The 19703-nt window shown below is 37.3% G+C and overlaps 1 protein-coding gene across 1 annotated transcript in view; it reads left to right on the top strand.

Moving 5' to 3' along the window:
- The window catches only part of POLA1 (DNA polymerase alpha 1, catalytic subunit), a gene marked incomplete at its 5' end in the record, with an annotated part of 206111 nt that overhangs the window by 162155 nt on the left and 24253 nt on the right, over window positions 1-19703 (top strand). The window lies entirely within an intron of this gene.

The following is a 19703-nucleotide window of genomic DNA, read 5'->3' as shown; positions in this document are numbered from 1 at the left end:
CTTCTTTTGAAGCGCCTGCGTTTTGGAAAAAGTGCTTTTCTTGTACGTTACACCATTAGAGAAATCTCTTTGCTTGAAGTTTGAACATCACATCAGCTTCAGTAACTAGATTAATTAAAACAGATGTATACAATATCTAAAAGACAAGACAATTAAAACATGTTCAACTATTAATATTGAAGAGCCACTTTTTATCAGGGCGACGATGATGGCACAAGAAAAGCAGTAACGCTAATTGTCTACAAAGCTCTCTTTAATATACAGATTAAGCTAATGTTAGGAAGATTATTTTTTTTCTTCTCCCAATTACCATAACATTTCTGAACTAAAACATTTTGAAGCTGTAATGGATCCATGGGTTTTGTGCAGCTAAATGATTTTCAAGCTGACAGAAGAATATTTCTGAAGGTGGGCTAATGCTTGGCTGACTTGGAATTCTAAATAAAGCTGTGTTTGGGTCCTACCGCTGAAGTGCATTGTCCACAGTAAGCGCTTCCACTGCATCCTCTGTGTGGTTTTGGTGGTGCCTGTGAAGAAAAGGTGCTACCGCTGGAGACGACTATTCTGATAGTTGCTCTGCTGTGCTAGTCTCCCCACCCTGGCCCTGCGTCACCAGCTAGGTTGCTGGGTGATGGAAAGAAACTAAGCAAAACTCAGTCTTTCTAAAAGTTATTTTGATAAGTGTTGTATGAAAATCAAAATAGTGTAACCTCGTAGCTAAAAAATGCTCAAGTAAGCAAACAGTCTGGTTTTGGCCTGTTGTACTTACGTTTCTGTTTTAGAGGTACTCATTTCCTTTCCATATTTCTCTTAAGACGGTGAACTCACTCTGATGCTTGCTTTTCAGAATGGCTTTGTACATATGAAGAAGGTCACGCTGTACAGCCGTCTCAGTCTAATAAAACTTTGTAGATGTACTGAAGGAATGTTATATGGTGGATGTTGCTGCTAGGTGAAACCGAATTACTTTATGTGTAGATCTCTTGCCTAATATAAGGCATAAGAGTATAAGGGGCTTCATGGGTGATCGCATCCAATGCCCTACTGCTGCAGACCACCACATTGTTAAGGATTGCAAGTTTATGGCACTTCATTTTGAAACCTGTGGGTCGTTCTTCCGCTTTCACTGCTGTTCAAGATGTGTTTCAGACCCTCGATCTGTGATGACTGAAAATTCACTATAATTTTCCCATTGTAACTTGTTTGTGGCTGGTTTACATCCATTCACTATATGTTTACTTATTTTCTTTCCCTGATGTTCTCTACTATGCATTTGGAAACAGTGGTAACTTCTCTATTTTGTTTTAAACCAAGGCAGAGACACTCAGCTTTCTTTAGGAAGAATTGGTCTCTGCTGCATGATCCTTCCTCTTAGCACCTTTGTGTGCAGTCTTTTCTAGGTTGAATTGATCTACGTGTATGAGAAACTAGAAATTACATGGTATTTTAGATGGTATCTATCCAGTGTCTTGTACACTGGATCTGTACGTTTGCTGGAAGTACCTCTGCTGATGCTCTCTTGAATCACCTAAGCCCTGTTCATAGCTGTATCATACCTTTAACTTGTAGTTAAGCAATGACAGAAATCTTGAGGTTTGAGGGATTTTTTTTTTTTTTTTCCTCCTGTCATTTTGGAATCATGACTTCCTATCTCAGGTTCATGGCATTTTGTTTTACTTTAATTTTTCTGGTTTTGTTCATTTTGGACTGCTTAATCTCATTTGTAATTTTAGACTTCAAGGTTACTGAATTATCTCTGAAAAATAGTGTGGTGGCTTCTGCACTCACATAATTTCCCACCCTCTACCTTGATCAGAAAATATTTCTTGGACCCTCACCGCTAATTAGAGAAAGTTCAATAAAAATAGTTTCCAGAGTAATTCTCAAGGATTTGTAAGAACTCTGCTAGGACCTTCTGTTCACTTGGACAGTTTACCTTTCAGCATGGTGTATTTTGGTTTTTTCTTAGTAATTTGAAAGTTAGTGTATAATATTCTTTACCCAGCCAGTGATTTCAGTCTTGGTGCTGCAGCAGGTGTTAATGCCAGATAAATTAGATCTGTTAGTTTTCCTTTGAAAATTGATTGTCTACAAAGAAACTAACTAGGTGAGTCTGGTAAACTTATGTAAACCTATTTCACTACTAGTTCACTTGCATTTTCTATACTTGCCCCTTCAAAATGCAGAACCTTAATTACAGAACAGGTTTTGTTTGTTCAGCTATTTATATTGAGGGTCCATAGTATTTATTGGAATGGAATCTAAAATACTACTTGTGAAATCAATGGGAGTTCACAAAGACATCCAAGCTGCTCCCTTTCCCTGCGAGAGGATCAATACCATAGCCTACCTTTTAAAGACAGGCTAAATTTAAAAATCCTCTGGTGATGCAGGTTCTACAACTCATCAGGTTTTACAACCAGTTTCTTCTGGTGCTTCACTGTACTTACTATAGAGAGCTCTTCTTTATATCTAAGATTAATTTTGCTTTCTGAAGCTTATTCTGTGCATGATGGGTGATAGAGTATTCTCTTAGAGAGCTTTACATTTTTAAAACCTGTATGCTATCTTCTAAGTCTCTTTCAACTACTAACCTGAATTTTTGGAGGAGCGGGGGGAGAGTTTTCCATTTCTCTACATGTTTGGTTTTTTGTGGGTGTTTTGGGGTTTTTTTTTATAGACCTTCAATAGGTCAGATCTACTAGAGTGGATTACAGCAAAAGGATTAGTTACCATGTTTTTCAGACTGCTCTTCTGTTCATTTATACCAGTATGGTGTCTACAGCATTTGCAACAACATCATTCACTAATGTTTCATTTGTGATCTACTGTGATCATTATATACTGTTGTTGGTCCATCTTTTCCCTGTAAGAATCAAAAATAAGATGATTGGTCTACATGATGTTTTCTTGTTTCAGTGACTGGCGAAGTTAGCTATTAATTACACTATCCAGGAATACCTGGATTATATAGTTATGGGTCTTTAGTCTTGTTACGAATAGTAGCATTTATCCTCCAAACAAATGTTTCCATTCATCTGGAAGTTTAAGGTGTGTTATGATGATACGGTTTAATATGTTAACATTGTGATACAGTACAAGGCTCTTAGTTGTCATACTACACAAAGTGAAACTCTGAAATTCCTTTGCTGTCTTTCTAAATTAGGAACTATTGCACAGTTAGTGTCGGATCAAAAACTAATTTAATTTTCAGTATCAGTATGCCAAACCCCCTAATTTACAGATACCAATAATACAATAAGGGCTGTTTGTTCTGAATTATTTTTTTAATTGGGAAAGGAAAAACTGCTCTGTTTTGACTAGTAACATACTCAAAATGTTTTCAGCGCTGTCTTACACTTTGTTTTTCAAAGCTGGGTTGTGGGTTTAATCAGACATTAGGTGAACAGTCAGAGCAGTAAGAAGCAGCAGGAATAGCAAAGTAGTAGCATACTCTGTTCGTTTCGATGAAAAAAGGTTAGGTAAACTATCGGTGATTTTAAACACGTGATGTTTAAACACAGGAGTATGCTTGCTCTGTAAGCTTTAACTTCAGAAATGGAAACCAATGTATTTTTATGGCTATGTCATCAGGAGATCAAAATAGAGTGTAGTAAGCTTTATATCATTATTCCATTCAAATATTTGTATTGTTAAATATTCAAAGATATTACTGTTTTCATTTTGCTTCCACAGTAAAATGAAAACCTTTAAAAACTAAGAGAAATGGAGCCCACATAAAGTCAGTACAACTACTCTGCCTCACACAGATGTCTCTGGTTCAGTTCCCCCTGCCATCAAATAGAAGTCTTCATGGAAAATAAGGATGCTGCAGTCTCCTTACTCCCAGTGACTGCAGTATTATTCCAAAAGCATTAATATCATTGAGGTTGTTTATGGTGCTGCATTTTCTTTTTAGGGTCATAGGATTTTTTCTGCTCCATACTCTAGAATGGAACTGAAAACCATCATCTTTCCACCATCACATTTCTAAGAGAGGGAAGGTCACAAATGTTGTTTGCAAGACATTTAAGTATCTCGAGGACAGAAATTGCAAAGATGCCGCGGTATGTTCTTTCACAGAATATTTTCAACCACTGATCCCATGGTTATTGGATTCCAAAAAGTCTGGGCATATCTGTTTAATGGGTAAGCAGAAGAAAGTGAGGATGGGAGGAAGACAACTTCAGGAGAAGTGGTTAAATAGTCCTGTTTGTTAGGAAGGCCTACATCTTCAAAGTATATGCCACTTTGTGGAAATATAGTAAATTGTTTTGATCATATACTTAAGGACTGCAGTTTTGTAAAACCAAATGTATGTTCAGAGGATATTTTCACACTTTATCACAGCTTTGTGTGTGCGTCACTCCGCCCTCCATCCAAACACCAAAAGTGCCTAGTTTACTTTATGGATGAATACACTGCAAATTTATGTTGGGAAAAATGCAACTCTTCTAGGCTGTGTGACCTAGACATAAAGCCGTAAAATTCAGCTCTGAATATTTGCATGAATCCTATCATTTCAGTGCTGGGTGTTTCTCCCCAGTATGTTTGTAACTTAGTGTTGCCATGTAGCAGGTTGCAGTGATTTTTTTATTTTTTTTTAATGAAAGATTTTTTTGTAACTTTTTGGAAAGACAGTTTATAATGGGGATGTTGGCAGAGCTACTTGTCACTGTGGTTTAGTGTATGTCCTCCTGTCAACTGGTGACAGTGGTGAGACTGAGGGAGGCAGACTAACTGCAGCTGGGGTTGAAAGGATGGATGTAAGTAAGGAGGCATTCCTGCTCTGATGTATGGCGTGGAGGTTTGGTCAGATAAAGGCAGGAGAGCGGGTGTGAGATGGAGCTGGGAGGATTGTATTGTATGTGAAATTAGTGGAATGAAATTAAGACTTCTGGTATCAGAACTATTGGCCAATTATTTGTCAATATATAGGCAGGAAGACTACCAAAAAAGTACTTGTTACAACAAATAAGAAAGGGCATATAGTTAGCTACGTGTGCTTTCCAGGGAAAGATACGGAGAAATTGTATAAATAACCGAAGTGTGTATCTGAGTGTGGATTTATCTTTAAGATGGCAACAGCCGAAACTTGGCATGTCTCTTTCGAAAGAGTGCAGTTCAATAAACAAAGCATTTCTGTTTGCGTCACATCTCCAGGCACTATCACTAAGACTGCGGTTCGCTATAGTGATCTTTACATCCAAGCAAACAAATGCTCCTCTGCACATTTGCTGTCGAGTACTTTGTCTTCCAATCATGTTGTTTTGAAGAGATTGTAAAATACTAATTTTGAAGAATTTAATCTTTGAGTATATCTTCAAAAGCACTTGTTCATTTTTCCTTAATGTGTTGTTTTGAAGAGGAACATTTCTGAACTTTTTTTTTTAAATTTGAGTCACCGTTTCTTGAGTATGTTTAAATCTCACAAAGTTTTTTGAAAGCAAAGAGTATTGAAAATTATGCACTGTAGGTTTTTTAACCATTTTGAAGTAATATATGGGCAGTTAGCTGATCTTTAAATCTTAAGTTATCCCCCCTTAATGATCAAACTTTTTTTTTTCTTGCCAGTTGGACATTTTTAATATTTTAGATGTAACTTTTTTCCTCCATTCTGTTTCTGCTCGTGTGGTCTTTTTGTTAAGCCTACAAAATCTAAGTAAACCACATTACAGTATACATTTCTATAACTTCTTTCTCTGAACACAAAACTTAATGGGCTGTGACGCCTATCTTGGAGTTACAAATTGTTATGAATTATTTTCTCTGCTTGTGAATGAAATAAATGGAAATAATGAGTTACAACAGTTATGATATGTCCACAATGTGGGAAATCTGTGGCATGACAGGAGTGCATTTACTGTGGCTCATACCACCAATAAAATGATTTTGATTAATGAAGACTTTTTTTCCTTGCACATTGCATTACTGTTGCAGGTGGGATGAAGTAGTGGCTTAACTAACTTCTGACTTCTCATGAATTGGAATGGTTATTTGACTTCTTCAAATAAATATCCTTCTGTAACTGATAGATTTTTTTCTGTGTATGGGAAAAAGTGAACAGAAATATCTTCTCATTTGCACTTCAGGACTTTTGTCCTACTTAAGTATATAGATACATGCCAACTTCTTATAGCCCATGCAATGGCGTAGTCTATGTAATGTCATCTGCCTCCTTTATAAGTTCTCCTGTGAGTTTCTGTAAACAGAAAATATTTTTAAAGCTCTTTTTTCTTCACTCTTTCTTTTTTATCTGCATTTTTCTTCTAGAGACCTTTGTCTTTGTGTTTTCATCTCTGTTAATAAAGTTTGGGGCTGTTTTTTATGGGGGGGAGGCAGTTTTGTTGTTAAATGCAAGTCAGTAGTGACAAGGCTTCTTTTAATGACTACTGCTTCTCACAGCAGTAAGCTCTTTTCTCTAGTGGAAAGTGAAAGACTAGCATGTTTTTCCTTTTAGAAGACCCTTAAGTTTGATGGATCTGGCAGTGTACTAAAAAAAAAAAAAAAGCCTGTCGTTTAGATACCAGGATTCTGACATCAATGCTAATTTTTAAAAAACTATTTTAGTAGAAATTGGAAATATAAACATAAACAATTTAACTCTGTATGATCCGTTCAGTATAAATTTGTCTAGACATCAGAAGGATAATGTAAAACTAAGGCTTTAAAGAGATTTAAAAAAAGATACAATTATCTGTATGATTTTTAAGTCTTATAAGAAGTGTATTTTAGAACTTGCCAGTGATGGCTCATAATCACTTTGATATTTTGAGGAAAATGGTAGCTTTAAACAGATGATACAGAATTTATTTTTAAAAATGTATTGTGCTTATACAGTTGATGGCTTTTATTTCCATAATGTTTTTTACTACATAATTATACATCTTAATTACGTAATTACCGTCATAATTATTATGTAATTACATGTAGTTCCACTAATTACAAAATCAGGAAGTGTAATTATCTACTAAAAACTTTCTGAAATCTTATTTGTTCACTAGAGATTATTTAAAAGACCAGTGACCTACTGAAGATGGTGTACAGTGTTGTACATAATACCAGCTCTCCTTTTCCCTTTCTTCATAGTCAGTATAGTTTGAGAGGGTTGTGGAAGGACTTTCATGTCTTTAATTATTATTTCCCTTAAAATTAGGTTGGAAACCTTGACTGTATTGCCTGCAAATTTGGAGCCGCTTAATTTTTGTCATTGATACCTTACATCTTTAAATTTAAAGATTCTGTAGCTGGAGTTACAGAAAGTTGCATAGTTTCACTTAACACTTGTAGCTTTATTCTTTGTATTTTGGTTGAGGGTATCTGATTTAGGTATCTGGTGTCAGCTATAAAGATATTTGGAGAAGTATTGTCTATGGCAATGTATATGTGGCTTCACAAAAGATAAAGGGAATGCAGCTGATTTCTCATGGGCCAATGATTTCTTTTATTGAGTAGAACTGCTTTTTAAAAATATGGTTTCCCATATCTACATACATTCATGTCTGTATACTGATTTATTACTTACTACTGCACATACTTGCCTATAATTTGTCTAACTGTGGAGTTTGAAACCAAAAAATTATTTACTGCATGTTGGAGAAGAGAAAATTAATACTCAGGGAAGTTTATGGTTCTTTTGTCCTGATACTTTATTAGAACTCAGCAGATAGAAACTGTTTTCTATCTGTTAAGTCAGTCATGTGCTACCTTTGGTAGATTGAATGAAAAAAGTATTGTAAAGTTTTAGATTGGGTGATTTTTATTTTTTTTTTTTCATTCTGTAACCCTGTGATATATCAAAATGACATCAGAAATACAAATCTTTCACACTCGTTATGACAGCAAAGATGCATTTATTATGTCACAGTATTAAAGGAATCCACCATACTTTCAGTAAAAGAGAACAGAATTCATGTGAAAGAGATGATGTAAAAATGTAAGTGATCACAATTTGTAATACTAGTAAAAAGAAGGAAGTCATCACTGCCAGAAGGTAAATGTAATAGAAACCTGAAGAAAACAGGTTACTGGAATATTGACATTTCTGTGGAACACTTAAAGACTTAATACTATTTATGCACACGTATCAGTGCATGATTTTTCTATGCTTATATAATAAGGCAATTATTTTACTGTATACTTGCCAAAAGCTATTTTAAGCTCCCAAACTTGGCCTGGGTCCACAGGTGATGTGAATCTGTCACCTTCTTGATGTTAAATGCGGTTACCTCAGCTGTTATCTGCTAAGCATCCAAGTCCTAAGGAGAGTTTGTCTCCAAACCAGTTTGAACTATATTGACCTTTAAAAGAAACACATGGAGGCGTTATTTGTGAACACAGTGAAAATGGGATCCTTATTTGATCTCCAAGATTTAAATTAATGCTGCAAATAAAATTAGTTTAATTATTATACTTAATGAATAATAATAACTGCGCCGGAGACATTTCTTTTGAAATATCTTTCTGTATCCTTAACAAACAAAGGATTCATATCAAAGACATGATGAAAATATAGTTGTGTTCTTTTCTCTGAGAAATGGATGGAGATAAATTCTTCTTTTTATTAGGGACTAGCAGGCTATGTAGAGAATATCATAATGGAAAATATTTGTTTTATTCCGTAGGGGACACAAAAATGGTGCGTGATGTATGTATAAAAATGCAGCACAAGACAGAGAAGTGTCTAAATGCAGCTTAAATTTGGTTTATTAAATCAAAAAATACTGCCCTTCATAAAGGAGTATTACATTTTTGTCATCTGTCCATCAGAAAAATGTGTCGGTACCAACCAAGCCAGATTGATCAGGGAGGGGGGGATTAAGCACTTAAAGCCATGGGTGTTACTGCCATGAAAATAAAGAGTGCACAAGAAACTGTTTGGAGTACATATTTCAGAAAAGCATGTGCGAGCACAACTGCTACCGCTTTGCCCTGCAAGCCGTGCCTCCATTGGCACAGTTTTTGAGTCCTTCTCCTAGCAAAGCCACGCTCATTCCACAACAAAGGGCAGCTCTACAAGACACAGAGAAAACTGCCTCCCCCCAAGTTATTTCAAGGATTATCTCTTCATAACAATCCAACTACCAAATTTCATGTTTCAGGCTTATGTAATTCCATTGGCTTTTGAGAACAAATGAATCATCTGTGACAGGCCAGAATGTGGCTCAGCCTTGAAGAAAAAAAGCCAGCAGGACATTCTTCTGTCCTGGCTTGTCCCTCTTCTGTGAGGGGGCTTAGATGGGTGAGAGGGGTGGCTGGTCGGGTTAGGGAGCTCTTTGTTTTTATCTGGCAGAAATTAGTTTGGAAGAAGTTGATTTCATCCTTCCAGGATTGCAACTGTCAAATGCATATCAAAATGTTTTCCTATCTTATATTATTTAACTCAGAATATAATAATGTAATTATTTTGACATGAAAACGTTACGTACTGTGGTATTTCCACTTATCTTTAAATAGACATTTTTCACTTTGAGAGATGCATGCAGTAAGACAAAACAAAAAAATGAATAAAAAGGAGTGAGTGACAGCCTAAGCTAGTTTATTTAGAAGGTAAAAACAAATAATATTTGACATTAATAGAATTTTACAGAGTTGGAATTAAAATGTTTAGCTAGTTGTGGTATTGTTTTATATTTCTGGTATAACCATATATGTTGCATAAACAGCCAGCAGAACAATACAGAAGCACATTTATGAGATTAATATTTTTCTTAGAAATTGTTACATATTTTGGGGGGAGGGAAAAGGAGCATTAAAGGAAAATTTAAAAATGTGTTATTTTTATGCTGTTCATAAATCATATACATGTGTATTCACCTTAAGTTAGACTACTTTCGATTATGTTTTTTTTTTTGCTAGAACTGAGCCTGTAGTTTAAAACATCCTTAATGAAAAGTAGTTAGTGGTGAGTGACCAAAACAGAGTTAACATACTTACTAAGAGCATTAGCTACTGTCTTTGAACAGTAATGGTAAACGATAGTAATCAAGACCTTGATACGGAAATTTTTTATTATTTCATACTTCAGATTTTGTATTGTACAGGAATAGATTGATTTGAAATTGGTTATCATGCATGCAATTTCATGATAACTTGACACATAATTCAGTTGTTTCAAATGTTACCTAATTTAGGAAGTCAAAAGTGTAGCTTCTTGGTTGGAAATAAGTGTATCTGTGATTCTGCAAAAGCAGCAGATGTTGGAACATAAAATGCATGCATTCAGTGAAGCACAACTGCTGCAACTCTTCTAGTAGTTGCATTTAGAGAGAAAGAAAGAAAAAGATGTTCTTATCTGAAGGTTTAGTTTCTGAAAATCTGGATGCAAGTTTAAAAACAGTATTTCTGTTTTTCCATTTCTGTTCTCCAAAGATTTATCAGCTGTTTCCCAGTTGAAGCCATACTTTAAACACCACAGTGTTGCAAGCAGCCATAAAGGTGACCTGGTTATAAGGACACAGCAAAAAAATACTTTCTCAGTGTTTCCAGAAAAGGGAAACTGTGATTATTATTCAGAAATTACAGTGAAGTGTCCATGTCTTTTTGAACTTTTGAATAGGATCTGAAGTCTCTGCTTTGTTTTGGTTTTATTGTATTACTGTGGCAAATTTTAAACATGAGAAGTATTCAGTCAGGAGTTCCTATTTAGACAAAACATGCATTTTGTTTCAGTATTTAGTCTATTAACCTATGAGTGTACTTTTGTTTTCTAGTAAGTAACAAAAAGGATGCTTTTTGTTCTATTGTGGCATTTGACACTTGCGATTTTTGATACATACATGTGTTCTCTGTCCTACTAGTGAATACCGATGCTGCACTGGCCCACAGGGTGCAGGTAACCAAATACGCTTTGTTTAAAGCTGTTCCTCCAGCACCCACTTTTGCCTGTGGTATCTGTGGGTTCCGAGGTACCTGTGCCATGGCTGGCTGCTGCTCTCACCCCTTCTCCATTTCCAGGTGTCTCTGCTGCCCTGGCAAAAAGCCACGTGGATCCTGGGTTTGCTCAGCTCTTCCAACATGAAGATACGTATCAAAAAAGTGAAGAAGCAGTTCACGTTATGGCAGCCACTCTAAAATGTTATTCTTAAACTAGTATAGTATAGAGCACGTTTGGTGGCAACGGCTCATCACCTGCAGTCCCAGTGCATTGGTGCATTCTGATTTTCCTTCTTTCAGTTCTATTAACTGCTTTTTAGGGGGAAATATGATCATCAGGATAGATTGATTTTTTTTATTTTTTTTTTTTTCTTTTGAGAAATGATAGACGTGCAGGGCTTGCAGGAGCCCTCATCTTCACCTTTTTTCTTTTTTTTTTTTTTTTTTTTTTTAACCCACATTTTTTTCCAGGGATGATTGAGGTGCTGGTGCTTTACTCTCATGAAAGCCCTAGGCCTGCTGTTGGGTTAGCAACCTTCATCAAAAAATAGATATGAAAGAGTAACAGTACATTCAGACTTCACAAAGGTTTTATGAGGATAAATGAAAGAAGGGTAAGATGCAACCACAGATTACCACGGGATAAGATAAACAGGTAATTACCATGGTAAAGCCTTATGTTGCACATTCATACCTTAGGGCACCTTTCAGTTACTTGTCTGTGTGCCTCTGCCCTGACTGTAGAAACAATATTAGTGGTTCAGCATTACACTTCAAAAATTTTGTTGCACTTGAGGATTTGAATTGTTAAAGATTTTTTGTAACATAGAAATTATAGATTTTTTGTAACATAGAAATTATAGAGTAAACCTTTCTTTTTCATGGGGGAGGGAAGAGTTGTGGGGTTTATTTATTTATTTGGTCTTTGCTTCTTAAGAGACAGGTAAAGAATTTCCACTTGTAACATCAAAATCCATGGCACTATGTCGGTACCATAATCAAGGGCCCAACAAAATATTAATTCTATGGTAACTTTTTTTTAGGCTGTCATAGGGTTTTTTTGTTGAACAGGTTGTATTTTTTAAAGGAAAGGAGAAACGCCTGTTCTGAATTACACAAGAAAAGAGCATTAGTGCAAAAGAAGAATAAAGACATAAAAGAACAAACCAGATGTATGAAGTAATTTTGACAAAAAACAATCCTAAAATTCACAATACAGAAAAGGCGGGAGACAGTCCTGAGAAATAGAAACGTTGAAGGGTTTGGAGAGACAACAATAAATGAAACTAATTTGCAGTACAGCTTGACAGTGAAGTAGTTCACTGCAAAACCTAGCCTTTATTTTTACGTGTTGTTTGAACCCAATGAAGTTAAAATGAGGTCCGGCATTTCCAGTAGGAGCTTCCCAAACTTTGGGTTTCATTGCAGTTGTCCTTGTTATCCTGTGAGTTTTTCTCAATTAGGGAAGCATTAATTAAGATCTGTATGTATGTATTATTGAAACGCATTGCACTATTGTAGGCAGAGCCTTACATTGGCTTTAGTCATCTCTGAAAGAATTCTAGAGTTGGGTTAGTTTCAAAACAGATCATTTTGTATCATCTTGTTCTGGATGTATAAAGCAGGGCAGGGAAAAAAATCTCTGGAAAAGTATGTGGTAAAGAATTTTTTTGTCGTCCTCTAAACATAAAATACAGTTTGGGAGGAAGTCTCTCTTTACAGAAATCAGCAATTTTACAGATGGAGTACATCCTTCTTGGGAAGTTTCTTCGGCAGTTGCAAGCTGATGTTTTTGAAATGTCTGGAGTAGGCCAGTATTTCTGTTGAATAGTACATTTTTGAAGGCCATTATTATGATAAACCGTGTTCTTACCATAATTCAAATTGGTATATGTACTTTCCTATTAAAAATTGAGTTCTTTTGCAGACTGTGAACTACAAACAACACTCAGGAAAAAGAACAGTGTTGAAATTACACAGAAATTGTTACATTTAAGACTTGCCAACAATGTGGGTGCTTTGTGCCACCAACTGGGCCTAACTAAGAGGGGCCTAAGGGATGCCTCACAGTCAAACTTTTCATTATAAAGCAAAGCTTTCTAGTGCAATGTATCCCAATTATAAAGACAATATAAATAACCTCAGTGACAGGCCTTGTATATCATGAGAAGCCACCCTTATCTTTTCAGCTGATATACATTGCCCTTAAAAAAAAAGAGTGAGTGATGAGTTAGGAAATGAGCTATGGTAGGCAACAGCAGTGAGCTCAAGAATGAGTGAGTGGGGGTACACATAAAGGTTTTCTTCCCTTTAGAGGAAATCCATCTGATGCTTTGCTTTGATAGATGCAAAGCGGGAAGGGAAGTGAACAGAAGATCCTTTATCTTTCCATGGATAGGATTTTCTACTCAACCATAGATGATCAACCACTGGATATGCCTCCCAAACTGGTGTGTGTATGGTGATACTTGAGATTAAATTTATCACTTAGACTGCATGTGCAACAGTGAGGTGAATAGCCCTAAAATACAAAATAGCTCAAAAAGCCAAGAGTCATAGTGCAGTGAAGTGACCAAGAGACTATATGCATTTCCCTCTCTCTGCTGGCAACAATGATATGCTTCACTAAATTTTTCTGGTGCCAAAACTGTAAGAAGTGATGTTTTGTATGAACACAAGAGAGGTGAGATCCACCTCTGCACAGAAGATACCAGTTCGGTCTTAACAAGAGAATCACAGAATGACTGAAGCAAGGGGTCACCTCCAGAGGTCATCTGGTCCAACTCCCTGCTCAGAGCACGGTCAGCTACAGCAGGTTGCTCAGGGCCATGTGCACTTGGTGTTTAAGTATTTCTACGGATGGAGACTCCACAACTTCTCTGGGCAACCTGTCCTACCATTTGACCACCCTCACAGTAGAAAAGGAAGGTACTCTGTTTACATGGGATTCCTTGTATTTCAATTTGTGCTCATTGCCTCTTGGTCTGTCACTGGGCACCACGGAGAGGAGCCTGGCTCCATCTTTGCTGCCCTTGTTGTGTTTATACAAATTGATGCAGTCCCCCACCGTGACCCTTCTGTTCTCCAGACTGAGCAGTCCCAGCTCTCTCAGCCTCTCCTCATATGATGGATGCTTCAGTCCCCGTAATTGTCTTTGTAGCTCTTTGTTGGACTCACTCTGGTAAGTCCATGTCTCTTGTACTGGGGAGCCAGCACTGGACCGAGCACTCCACATGTGTCTCACCAGGGCTGAGCAAAGGAGAAGGGTCACCTCCCTTGTCTGCCTAGTGCAGCCCAGGGTACTGTTAGCCTTTGCTGCAAGGGTTCATTGCTGGTTCATGTTCATCTTGTTACATGCTCCTTTGCTTGTTATCTAGGTACTTGAGCATATAGGTTTTGTGTGAACAGGGGCTCTGGTGTTCTCCTGTCTGTGTAAAGCAAAGCAGGCATTCCACACCAAATATCACTAGTGGAGAAAACTCCCTGTGAAGGAATGCAGTTCATCTCCACTGGCTTTTGAGGTCCCAAAGTTCAAGCATTTGTATGTGAAGTTATCAGCCTGTGCTTTTTTGTATAGTGGGGAGAATTGGGCAGTTCCAGGACATGGCTCAGCTAATCTCATCTATACTAGGCTGGTATGGATCACACCTGAGAAATGCCTCCTCTTGGCTTCATTGATTATAAAGGAGATCCAGGGTTACAAGTTCATATCTAGAAAGTAGTATTACTGGAAAAGTTATACCAGAGACATAGTCCATGAATTTACTATGTTAGATGCCAAATGTGGAAAATTGTTACATACAGCACTCCAGTCACCTCAAGGTTTTTCATCAAAGAATAAAAAATAACATCAAAGTAGTTTCCTTTATCCTTCTCCAGTTACAACCTCTGTTGACTAAAGCAAAGTGAGAAGAGCATGTTGCTCTGAAATAAACCACTTCTGCATCCCAGAATAACCTATTTCTAAAGTATACATAGCTAATTGTAAAGAACTGGGGAAAGGCATCTAGTCATAAATGTTAACCATGAGGAGGCAAAATGCCATAACTCCCACCACTCCTTCTGAAAAGTCTGTCATGAGGTCTGAAAACCAGCCTGTTAAAAATCGCTTTCAGAACAGAGTTCTGGCTTCTGTCACGGGAGCAGGCTGTACTTCTGTGGTTATTTGTAGAGAAGCAGAGGGTGTGATTCTTCTAATCCCCTTCTGCTTTTCAAAGGGACAAATCTGGAGACTAAACTTGCATGGGGTCGTTTGGAAATTAATTTACAATCTTCAAGGTGAATAGCTGTTATCTGTTAATAGCTATTCTTTACCCACAAAAGATTTTAGCAGCTAAAAGCCAACTGCATCAACCTCTGCTTTTTCATATTCAGTAAATAGAGGGATTTTGATAACTCCAGATAAAGTTATCCTGAGGAGGACTTTAATATTCTACAGATCATAGCACATAATCTTTCTTCTTTCTGCTTGAATGTCAAGCATGAAAAAGGAAAAAAAAAAACATTTACAAAGTTGAGTTAAGAAAACCATTTAAAATATATTTCCTTATAATGGAGCAGCCTCAGATAATCTGTTATTTTATTTGTAGACCATCTTGAAGGAGGGTGGAAGACAAAGGGCGCACACGGATTTGTAAGTGTATCAAGTTAGTACACTGAGATCAAAGGCTATCTCTGCATGAGGGACTTTGCACATTCTCTTCCAGATCAGCTGCAACATCAAGGACAGGAAAATCTGCAAAGCATTTTGTTTGCCATGTGTTCAATCTCCTGTCATCTGCTAATGCAGTCTTTGTCAGAAAGTACTTAATGTTGTGGTACCCAAGTAACCTGCTTCCCTGTTTCACGTCCGTTGTTCTGAATATATATCTCCTATATTCCCTGTTCAAAATTGCTGACTTTTCACAAACTGGAGGTGATCAGCAAACATGCTTCCCTAGGGGAGGAAAGAAAACAAATGTATTGACATCCTAGTAGCGGGGCAGGTTGCATCAATGGGTCAGAGTATATTGTTGTGTCCTTGATGTATTACTGGTAGCTGAGCCTGTGATCTCTCACTATTTCAGAGTGGCCAGTCTTATGTTCCATTGAAGGGCGGGGTAAAGGATACAAATTCTTGTAGATCACATGGGTGAGGGTCTTTGAAAAGAAAGAACTTGCTGAGCCCTGTACCAGAATAGCTGCAGGTGTGTGTTTTACACTTCAGTAGTGTCTTGTGATGAATTAGGAGAATTCAGGAGGAGCACACAGAGAGAAACAGAAAAAGAAAAGAGAAGTTGTATAAAAAAGAATTAAAATGTTTTGTTTAAATTTTCTTTTGAAATTGGCCAATGTGTTAAAACAGAATGCATTTCTTAACGTGAGTGTACATTAAGTTAGAGCAGGGGTGATGTTACAGAAGCACAGAATGGTCAGGGTTGGAAGGGACCTCTGGAGATCATGTAGTCCAACCCCTCTGCCAGAGCAGGGTCACCTACAGCAGGTTGCACAGGACTGTGTCCAGGCGGGTTTGGAATGTTTCCAGTGTGGGAGACTCCACAAGTTCCTTCTCATGTTAAGATGAAACTTCCTATGTTCAAGTTTGTGCCCGTTACCTCTTGTCCTATTACTGGGCACCACTGAAAGAAGACTGTTATCATCTATCTGGCACCCTCCCTTTAAGTATTTATAAGTATTGATCAGATCCCCCCTCAGTCTTCTTTTCTGTAGTCTAAAAAGACCCAAGTGCCTAAGCTTTTTCTTCATAAGGAAAATGCTCCAATCCCCTAATCATCTTCATAGCCCTTTGCTGGACCCTCTCCAGCAGTTCCCTGTCCTTCTTGAACTGGGGAGCCCAGAACTGGACACAGTACTCCAGATGCGGCCTCACCAGGGCAGACTAGAGTGGGAGGATGACCTCCCTCGACCTGCTGGCCACACTCTTCCTGATGCACCCCAGGATGCCATTGGCCTTCTTGGCCACCAGGGCACATTGCTGGCTCAAAACGTTCCTGAGTACCAAACCCTGGTGATTCTTCATCTTCTCAACTGCGTTTCCCCAGTGTTGCAAGTTGAAGTTGGCAGGGAGTAGTTTGTCATGTTTGCTTTGTGAAAAGCTTGCTTTTCAGGAAGTTTGCCCAAGTTGCTTTCCTGGAGAGAGTATAAGCTTCACCAGGAATGGTCAACCATTATTTGGTGGCTTTCCGTGTGCATTTTGTGAAGTATGACTAAGTATTGCTTGGATTTCTTCATCTTTGATAAAGTCTAATTAAGTTAGGAACATGTAACGCAAGTTTGCCAGCAATGGCTTCTTTTTTTCCCCAGTTAATGTCATACCTGTGAAGATGACTGTACTGAAAGCATTCCCTTGCAGTTAGTGTGCAGGACCATGACATGGGATAGAAACGGTGGAGTATTTCAACTCTTGTCACTCTCTGTCGTGTGACAGAGGAAAAGATATCCCTCTTTCAGACTGTGCTGGGACGGTTCTTGCATATCGTTTACACTGTTAACATACGGAGTTTGTAAACCAACATCTGTAAACCAGTGGGTACCAGGCAATTGGATGTTCCTGGTCCCAGATACTAGTGATGATGAACGTCAGGTGACTGTAGCACCAACAACTCATGAAGGCAGCTGTTTTCTGAAGAAGTTTGACTCTATAATGCGCAGAATGTTTCTAAGGGGGAATAAGTACCTATTAATGACTAGTCTGACAGGAAAAAAGGGAAAAGTTAAAGTTTGAAAAGGGAAAAAAATAAGTTTTTTTCTTGTTTTAGTTCTGTATTAGTAAAGCACATGAGTGTATCCAGGAAAAACAGTATGTTAGCAGTTTCTTCTATTTTAATACATAGCTTGAAGGTGCATAGACAGCTGCTGTGTACCTACAGATGTAGGTACCTATATGTACCTATAGATATGGGTCCCCTACAAGCAAGTACTCTAATATTTTGATGTTGCTCTTCTAGAGGATAATGTAAGACTCCTCTGCACGTGGTCTGAAAGAATCCTGTGCTGGGCAACCATTCCAGAAATTTATCTAAGCAGCCAGGTTCTGTGGGAATTTTTTTCTGGAATTAATGTGTATCACTAAGAATTATACATTAGTCTTGCTCCTTACAGTGAGATAAACATTTAATTTAAGGTGGGCAGGGATTTATTAAATGTTTTTGGTTTTGGAGTATAGCAAGTTCCCTTTCCAGGTAGAAAAGAGATATGCTTCTTTTTCATCTTACCTTTTTTTTTCTGGTGCTTTGGGGATCTGTTTTGCCTCTTAATGTGTAAAATATTGTGTGGGAAGTAGGTGAAGGTGAGTAAGGTTGAAAATGACAGTGGGTTAGATCTCAGACATTTGAGACTGTCACAAAAGCTCCAATTTAAAAAATGTGTTGTTATAATGTTGATAGGTAGCTAACAGTCTACAGCTTAACTTGGGATAAAGCTAGCTGTTATCAAATACTTGAACAAAAAGTCATGAGTAAGTTGTGCCAAGTGTTTATTAAATATAGATTTATCTGTTAGTATTTCAAGCATTTTGAATTAAATATCTCATGTGGTGGTGGTTCTATGACTAAGGGTGTGGGCTTTGTGGTTTCGTCATAAGCAAAATAAAACAACGGTATTTAATTCTAGCAACATGCTTCATCCAAAACTAGATCACAAACAGAATTTTTCTTTTGTTTATAGTTGCTCTTCTGTGTAGCAGCAGATGCTTTAGTCTGTTGTCATCTCCCCTGTTTTAGTGACTGTTTTTGACAGCAATTTGCTTTCAGGTGTCTTGTTTTACTTTTGCATATGCTGTCCTCATGCCTGATGTTGTGGGAAAGTCATTTCCTCAAATCGGCAATGGTAACGATTTCAGTAAGTAAATGGCAATTGAATTCCAAGTCTTCCAACAGTGCTGATGTGCTGATAAGCCAGATCATCATTCTCCAGAAAAGGCTTGTCTACCAGTCATCTCCTGTTACAATCTCAGATATGTTTTGGATAATTCTGCTTGATTTGAAACGCTTTCAAAAATTTCCTCTCATGCAGATGCTAATTAGCGACTGACTGAATGGATGCAGTCTGGTAAGGTGCTCTTCCATTTGTAAGTTAGTTTCAGTCTCATTAATCAGAATTGGTTTCAGTAGCTTCTGGAAAAATTTTCTCAGCCAGAGAAAAATGTGCAGCCTCCAGGACCAAAATCCATGAAGTTAAGATATGGCAAGCATGACAGTTATGATAGATAAAACAACATTGCTTTCAGTATTTTTTGAGTGGGAAATAATGAGATCTGTGTATTTTTAATTATGTGGACTACATGGGAGCTTGTTCTGCTTTTGAAAATGTGTATTCTTTGCATATGACAGGCTTTTTATACTAAGTTATTACTAATCTGTAGACTTATTTGATTGCAGTCAAATATGCATATTTAATATGTGCAAGAACTCATAAAATCCATTTAAATATGAAATACAATTGAAACACCTCATAAATAGCAGGCAAATCTGTGAAGTCAAGTTACAATGGGTTATTGCTGTTAGTGCACCACCCAACTGCACCTTTTTATTAGAGATTTGACCTTTCTATTTGAATTTTCTGGCTTCTGTGGTTCTAAGCAATAACTTGACATGTAAGATGCTTTTACTAGGAGAATTCCTTTCCACTGTCCTTTTTCTAATACTGCAGGGCTTTAACTGGTTTTGAATATTTTAAGAGCTTCTGGTTGTGTAAAAAACGATTAATTGCTTTTGAAAGCAGTCCATGTTACCAGCTGTTGATAGGTCTGCTTATATCTCTTTCCAGTGTTTTTGTGAACAACTGATCAAATTAGATTCGTCACTCTTGGCTTGTGGTGATTTTAAATT

Source organism: Vanellus vanellus (genome assembly GCF_965231255.1).
Source record: "Vanellus vanellus genome assembly, chromosome: 1".
NCBI classification, from domain to species: Eukaryota; Metazoa; Chordata; class Aves; order Charadriiformes; family Charadriidae; genus Vanellus; species Vanellus vanellus.
This window is presented reverse-complemented; position numbering and strand designations above follow the sequence as displayed.